This window comes from Bison bison, unplaced genomic scaffold (genome assembly GCF_000754665.1).
Source record: "Bison bison bison isolate TAMUID 2011002044 unplaced genomic scaffold, Bison_UMD1.0 scf7180017864119, whole genome shotgun sequence".
Lineage (NCBI taxonomy): Eukaryota > Metazoa > Chordata > Mammalia > Artiodactyla > Bovidae > Bison > Bison bison.
Genome location: NW_011494691.1, coordinates 1,911,246 through 1,919,449, shown reverse-complemented (window position 1 = coordinate 1,919,449; position 8,204 = coordinate 1,911,246).

Below are 8,204 nucleotides of genomic sequence, written 5' to 3'. Positions count from 1 at the left end.
ATTTACCCTTGATTCATGGCGCTAGAGTCGGACACAACTGAGCGACTTCACTTTCACTTTTCACTTTCATGCCTTGGAGAAGGAAATGGCAACCCACTCCAGTGTTCTTGCCTGGAAAATCCCAGGGACGGGGAAGCCTGGTGGGCTGCCGTCTATGGGGTCGCACAGAGTCGAACACAACTGAAGTGACTTAGCAGCAGCAGCAGCAGCAGAGCATCTGAAAACCAGGCACTGTACTAGGCCTCTTCAGATGTGTTCTCATTGATTGTTCCCAACAGTGCAGGGTAACAGAGTGAGAGATTCCAAAAAATGATCACTATTCTTCCCCTTCATATATATATATATATATATATATATATATATATGCAAATAAATATGTGGATATATATGGATCTGTCCCTTGCCAGGTGGCTTTACAACTCCTCCAATTGAGTAGGGAGGTTTAAATGTTTTAAATCTAAGTTGACCTTGTGTTCAAGAGAAAGCTGCAGAAGTTTGGTGCCAGCTCTGAGCCTAGACTTCTAAAAAGACTGGCATATTTCCACTCAGTTACCAGGAAAAGTCTGGCCCATCCTATTGGAGGGTGATTAACAGATCAGTGGAGATGAGCTACTGCAATTGAAGACCAGACATGTGAGACGACCTGGGCAAGATCAGCAAACTGGCTCTCAGACAGTCCTTGATTGGCTGTAGACACAGGAATCAGTCATGCCATCAACAACTGAGCCTGGGCAAAAGATTGAGCTGATAAATGCTTCATAGTTTAAGCCACTGAGTTTTGAAAGTAGTTCGTTATATATCAAAAGTACAAGAGGATTTTTTTTAAGTTAAATTAAGTTAAATTAATTTAAATTAAGTCAAATTTCTTTTTAAGTTAAAAGAAAACTGAGGCATAGAAAGATTGAATAAGGTCTCCAAGGCCACACAGTTAGTAAGTGGGGAAAGTCAGGAGTCAACCCAAGGACTAAATAAATCCAAGGCCTCTACTGAACCCCTGCCCATGGAATGAAAACAAGAATAAAAACCAGCACAACCAAGTGTCACAGTTACTTGAATGTGATAAAACTAGAGTTCCTTCCCTAGCTTTCTCCCATTAGTGAACAGCATGGGTGCATATATGTACCTTTGTAAAGAATGATGTATTCAATGGAGAGAAGGGCGAGAGACAGCTATTTTTTAACTTCAATAACATAGTCTGAAACAAATGCATTAACCTTGATGTAAAAATGTAATCACCTCACAATGAGAAATGATTTGCTTCTGACAAACTGGCTTATTTCTCCCTTAAAAGCAAGGCCAGTAACTACTCAGCACTCCTTTTCTCTCTCCCTGTGGGGCTCTGCCATTCATCCCTCCTTTGTGCCTTGTCTCTTTCCAAACCTTTCTCCTTTTGTCTCCTGTGCATGTTCTCTAACTTTCCATCTGTCACAACATAAATAAAAGTAGTTTAATTAATGCCTAATAGCCCCATTCCCCTAACTCTTTTGGGCCAAGAGTGTATTCTGAGAAACATGGAGCATAACCTGGGAAGCATTCTTCAGGAACCGGATTCTTGATTGGAGAAGTTTCCTCCAAGCCCTGGCCCCAAGACTCCACCTTTACCCCGCCTATGGCCCCACCCATGCCCTCAGACTTGGAGCAGCCCAGGAAATTGCCCCTGACAGGCAATGATAATAAATATACCCTGATGAAGCAGTATGGGTTCTACTCTAACACCTTCAGCCCTGGAAGTTTGAATAAACTTGGATAAACTTGGGGAAGTGTGGCTCCTGCCACACTGTTCAGGAGTCTGAACCTCCTGTGGCAGGCCAACCTTGACAAGTTCAACACAAAAGTAAGAACTTCTGATGTTTCTGTAGACCTCAAAGAGAGCCTGGAGCATAAGCTCATTGGGTCCACTGCCAGGCTGCTCACCAGCCTACTTATTGCTGCAGGCCTATGTGCTCGAGGTGCAAGTGCCCTACCTGGTGGTGCAGGTCCAGGATCCCTGCAAGACTGAGATTGAGAGGGGGAAGCAGCTATACCTGAGCCAGATATCAAGCAGCTGCTGGTCAGTGACAAAATTTGATAACTTCATTGTCCGGCCTTGATTTTGTCATTCCTCTAGTTCATTACTTCTTTCTTTGGCTCCACAAGACAATGAATTAGATCATGATGTTCCTCTGTTTAAAACCCTTCAGCCCTTTTCTATTGTTCTCAGGAGGGTCTGAACTCCTTAACACAGCAAAGTAGTTCCTACATGACCCAGTTTTTCCTGCTTTTCTGACTTGTCTCATACTGTGACCTCATCCAGCTCCTGATATACACACTTTAGCTAGACTGGATTTATTTCAGGTCCTTTAGCTCCTATTTCTGAGCCTTCCCTCTTCCCATATGCTATTGTCTCAAGTGGGAATTCCTTTGAAGAATGTGAGCACACATGCACACAGAGACTCACACACACACATTTTTTTTTAAGTCTTAGAAGAAATTTCCCTTCTGCTGAGAATCTTGCCCTGAATGTCTTAAATGAGATAACACAGTCTCATTATGTTCCCACAAGTAGCCTGTATTACCCTATGATAGCATTTACCACCAGAGAAGGCAATGGCAACCCACTCCAGTATTCTTGCCTGGAAAATCCCATGGACGGAGGAGCCTGGTGGGCTGCCGTCTATGGGGTCACACAGAGTCAGACATGACTGAAGCGACTTAGCAGCAGCAGCAGCAGCAGCATTTACCACTCAGTACTGTATTTGCTGGTTTAACTACTCATATCCCTTAACATGCTGTCTGTTTTATTTGCCATTGTATGCCTAGAGCTGTCACAGAGTTTTGCATGTAGTAAACTCTCAGTAAATATTCATTGAATATATGAATTATGTCGTTATTCTTCCTTATGTATGATTTAGCTTCAAAAGAGTTTTCATGGTTTTTCAGACTCAATATACAAGAAAGCAAAGTTGAAATATTTTTTGGCAATAAGTATTAGAAAAAGGAACATAAGCTAGCATAAAAAGCCAGGAATTGATTGGCTCATGTAGTTGGAAGACAGAATAGGCAGGATAATAATCAGATGATTCTTAGCCAGAAACTCTGGCTGTCTTACTGCTCTGACAGAAAATGAAGTGAAAGTGAAAGTCACTCAGTCATATCCGACCCTTTGCTACCCCATGGACTACACAGTCCATGGAATTCTCCAGGCTAGAATACTGGAGTGGGTAGCCATTCCCTTCTCCAGGAGATCTTCCCAACCCAGAGATCAAACCCAGGTCTCCCTCATTGCAGCCAGATTCTTTACCAGCTGAAGGGAAGCCCAAGAATACTGGAGTGGGTAGCCATTCCCTTCTCCAGGGGATCTTCCCAACCCAGAGATCAAACCCAGGTCTCCCACATTGCAGGCAAACTCTTTACTAGCTGAACCACAAGGGAAGCCCAAGAATACTGAAGCAGATAGCCATTCCCTTCTCCAGGGGATCTTCCCGACCCAGGAATTGAACCAGGGACTCCTGCATTGCAGGCATATTCTTTACCAACCAATCTATTATGTAACTGCTCAGGTTACACATTTACAGATTCAAAGGATGTAGGGGACCACTTTTGTCCAGAAACACTAAGCAAAAGTTTCAAGGTCTATTCTGCTGGGTCACTTAGACCATATAACCATCAAAGGGTCAATGCAGGGAGCAGGATAATGTGAAATGCTGATGGCTTAAGCTTTCCACTCCAAAAATAAGTGGGTTGTGTGGGGAAGTGGTGGCCAACACGGAGAAAAGAGTTCATGTGCTCACAGACATAGAGTACAGACTTCTGTTTACCAAGGGCAGGGGGTGGTTACAATAAGGGATAGATGGGTTGAGAATTTGGGATTTGCAGATGCAAATTATTATATAGAGAATGGATAAGCAACAAGGTCCTACTTTAGAGCACAGAGAACTATATTCAATATCCTGTGATAAACCATAATGGAAAAGAATATTCAAAAGAATGTGTATACACATACAAAAGAATGTATATACAATGTACAAAAAAGATCTTCACAACCCAGATAATCATTATGGTGTGATCACTGACCTAGAGCCAGACATCCTGGAATGTGAAGTCAAGTGGGCCTTAGGAAGCATCACTACGAACAAAGCTAGTGGAGGGGATGGAATTCCACTTGCACTATTTCAAATCCTAAAAGATGATGCTGTGAAAATGTGGCACTCAATATGTCAGCAAATTTGGAAAACGCAGCAGTGGCCACAGGACTGGAAAAGGTCAGTTTTCATTCCAATCCCAAAGAAAGGCAATGCCAAAGAATGCTCAAACTACCACACAATTGCACTCATCTCACACTCTAGTATGGATAAGGAAATGGCAACCCACTCCAGTATTCTTGCCTGGAGAATCCCATGGACAGAGGAGCCTGGCGGGGTACAGTCCATGGGGTTGCAAAGAGTTGGACACAACTGAGTGACTTCACTTACTTCACACTCTAGGAAAGTAATGCTCAAACTTCTCCAAGCCAGGCTTCAACAGTACATGAACTGAGAACTTCCAGTTGTACAAGCTGGGTTTAGAAAAGGCAGAGGAACCAGAGATCAAATTGCCTACATCCTCTGGATCATCGAAAAAGCAAGAGAGTTCCAGAAAAACATCTATTTCTGCTTTCTTGACTATGCCAAAGCCTTTGACTGTGTGGATCACAAGAAACTGAGGACAATTCTTCAAGACATGGGAATAGCAGACCACCTGCCCTGCCTCTTGAGAAACCTCCATGCAGGTCAGGAAGCAACAGTTAGAACTGGACATGGAACCACAGGCTGGTTCCAAATAAGAAAAGGAGTACGTCAAGGCTGTATATTGTCACCCTGCTTATTTAACTTCTATGCAGAGTACATCATGAGAAACGCTGGGCTGGATGAAACACAAGCTGGAATCGAGATTGCCAGGAGAAATATCAATAACCTCAGATATGCAAATGACACCACCTTATGGCAGAAAGTGAAGAACTAAAGAGGCTCTTGATGAAAGTGAGAGAGGAGAGTAAAAAAGTTGGCATAAAGTTCAACATTCAGAAAACTAAGATCATGGCATCTGATCCCATCACTTCATGGCAAATAGATAGGCAAACAGTGGAAATAGTGGCTGACTTTATTTTTGGGAGATCCAAAATCACTGCAGATGGTGATTGCAGTCATGAAATTAAAAGACACTTACTCCTTGGAAGGAAAGTTATGACCAACCTAGACCGCATATTAAAAAGCAGAGACATTACTTTGTCAACAAAGGTCCGTCTAGTCAAGGCTATGGTTTTTCCTGTGGTCATGTGTGGATGTGAGAGTTGGACTATAAAGAAGGCTGAGCACCAAAGAATTGATGCTTTTGAACTGCGGTGTTGGAGAAGACTCTTGAGAGTCCCTTGGACTGCAAGGAGATCCAACCAGTCCATCCTAAGGGAGATCAGTCCTGGGTGTTCATTGGAAAGACTGATGCTGAAGCTGAAAATCCAATCCTTTCGCCACCTGATAAGAGCTGACTAATTTGGAAAGACCCTGATGCTGTGAAAGATTGAGGGCAGGAGGAGAAGGGGACAATAGAGGATGAGATGGTTGGATGGCATCACCGACTCAATGGACACGAATTTGGGTAAACTCCAGGAGTCGGTGATGGACAGGGAGGCCTGGTGTGCTGTGGTTCATGGAGCCACAGAGTCAGACATGACTGGGCAACTGAACTAAACTGAACTGAACTCCTACAACTGAATAATTTTCTATATAGCAGAAATAAAGCCACATTGTAAATCAAATATACTTCAATAAAACATATTTGAAAAAGAAAATCTATCCTCATAACAAGTCTAAAAAGAAAAAAGAAGAAGAAGAAGAAGAGTCATGTGTAAAGGCTGTAACTAAAAATGACTCTGCATTGGTCACCACATTGTTTTCCATGAATGAATTCATGATGATTCACAGGACATACATTCTTTGTGTAATCTGCTCTCAATATGTCTCACATTATACAAATTCTGGTGAGCTCCATCGCAACATCATTCTGTGATGGAACGGTGCTCAAAGTAGGGCTCCTTTATCATGATTGGCAGAAACTCTACAGCCTCTTGATGAATAATCACTCAAAGTTAACATTTTATATGCAGAGGCTCATGTTGATGTGTGGCAAAACCAATACAATATTGTAAAGTAATTAACCTCTAATTAAAATAAATAAATTTAAAAAATTAAAAAAAATAAATGCAGAGGCTTCATCAACTATTTCTAAAAAGCAGTTCTTCAAATGTGCTCTACCAGCTCCAGCTGCTGATTGTTCCTGGCTTTGGGAATGACTTCTGTCTTTTGGGTCTGATTTTTCATTTCTGTATTATTTTTTTAATTAATTAATTTTTTAATTCAAGGATAATTGCTTGACAGAATTTTGCTATTTTCTGTCAAGCATCAACAATAATCATCCATAGGTACACCATGTCCCCTTCCCCCCAAATCTCCCTCCCATACCTCCCCATCCCACCCTTCTAGGTTGTTACAGAGCCCCTGTTTGAGTTCCCTGAGTCATATGGCAAATTCCCATCAGCTGTCTATTTTACATATGGTATTGTAAGTTTCCATGGTACTCTTTCCATACATCTCACCCTCTTCCTCCTGCCCTCCCCACCATGTCCATAAATCTATTCTCTATGTCTGTTTCTCCATTGCTACCCTGCAAATAAATTCATCAGTACCATTTTTCTAGATTCCATATATATGCATTAGTGTATGATATTTATCTTTCTCTTTCTGACTTACTTCACTCTGTATTGGAGTAGGAAATGGCAACCCACTACAGTAGGCTTGCCTGGGAAATCCCATGGACAGAGGAGCCTGGTGGACTACAGTCCAAGGAGTCACAAGAGTCAGACATGACTTAGCGACTAAACAACATGAAAAATCCAGAGTTCCCAAATATTAACTTTTATATTCAGCATCTGCATAGACTTACTTAACATATTGATTGGCTTATGACCATCAGAATTCTTTCATGCCCACCTGTCTTTAGTTTGCTTCCTGATGTTTGTGGCTTGCCTCAACAATTCCCAACTTACTATAACATTAGAACATTGTTTAAGGGGGTTAATTCTACTTTATTAAAATTTAATGGGAGTTAGTACATTATTGGGCTTCCCTTGTGGCTCAGCTGATAAAGAATCCGCCTGCAGTGCAGGAGACCTGGGTTCGATCCCTGGGTTGGGAAGATCCCCTGGAGAAGGGAAAGGCTCAGTATTCTGGCCTGGAGAATTCCATGGACTGTATAGTCCATGGGGTCGGAGAGTCGGACACGACTAAGTGACTTCACTCACTCTTTATAACAGGCTCTATTTTCTTCCACTTCATTAGAATTGACTCAAATGTGTTCTTTTATGTACATATGTACCATAGCTTCTTTATCCATTCATCTGTTGATGTACATCTAGGTTGCTTCCATGTTGTAGCTATTTTAAATAGTGCTACATTGGGGTACATGTGTCTTTTTCAATTTTGGTTTCCTAGGTGCATATGCCTAAGAGTGGGTTTGCTGGGTCATATGGTGGTTTTATTCCTAGTTTTTTTTTTAAGGAAACTCCATACCATCTTCCATAGTGGCTATATCAACTTACATTACATACACCAGTAATACAAGAGGGTTCCCTTTTCTCCATACCCTCTTCAGCATTTATTGTTTGTAGATTTTTTGATGGTGGCCATTCTGACTGGTGTGAGGTGATATCTCATTGTAGTTTTGATTTGCATTTCAAATTCAGACTGAAATTGAAGAAAGTAGGGAAGACCACTAGACCATTCAGGTATGACCTAAATCAAATCCCTTATGATTACACAGTGGAAGTGAGAAATAGATTTAAGGGACTAGATCTGATAGATAGAGTGCCTGATGAACTATGGCATGAGGTTCGTGACATTGTACAGGAGACAGGGATCAAGACCATCCCCATAGAAAAGAAATGCAAAAAAGCAAAATGGCTGCCTGGGGAGGCCTTACAAATAGCTGTGAAAAGAAGAGAAGTGAAAAGCAAAGGAGAAAAGGAAAGAAATAAACATCTGAATGCAGAGTTCCAAAGAATAGCAAGAAGAGATAAGAAAGCCTTCTTCAGCGATCAATGCAAAGAAATAGAGGAAAACAATACAATGGGAAAGACTAGGGATCTCTTCAAGAAAATCAGAGATACCAAAGGAACATTTCATGCAAAGATG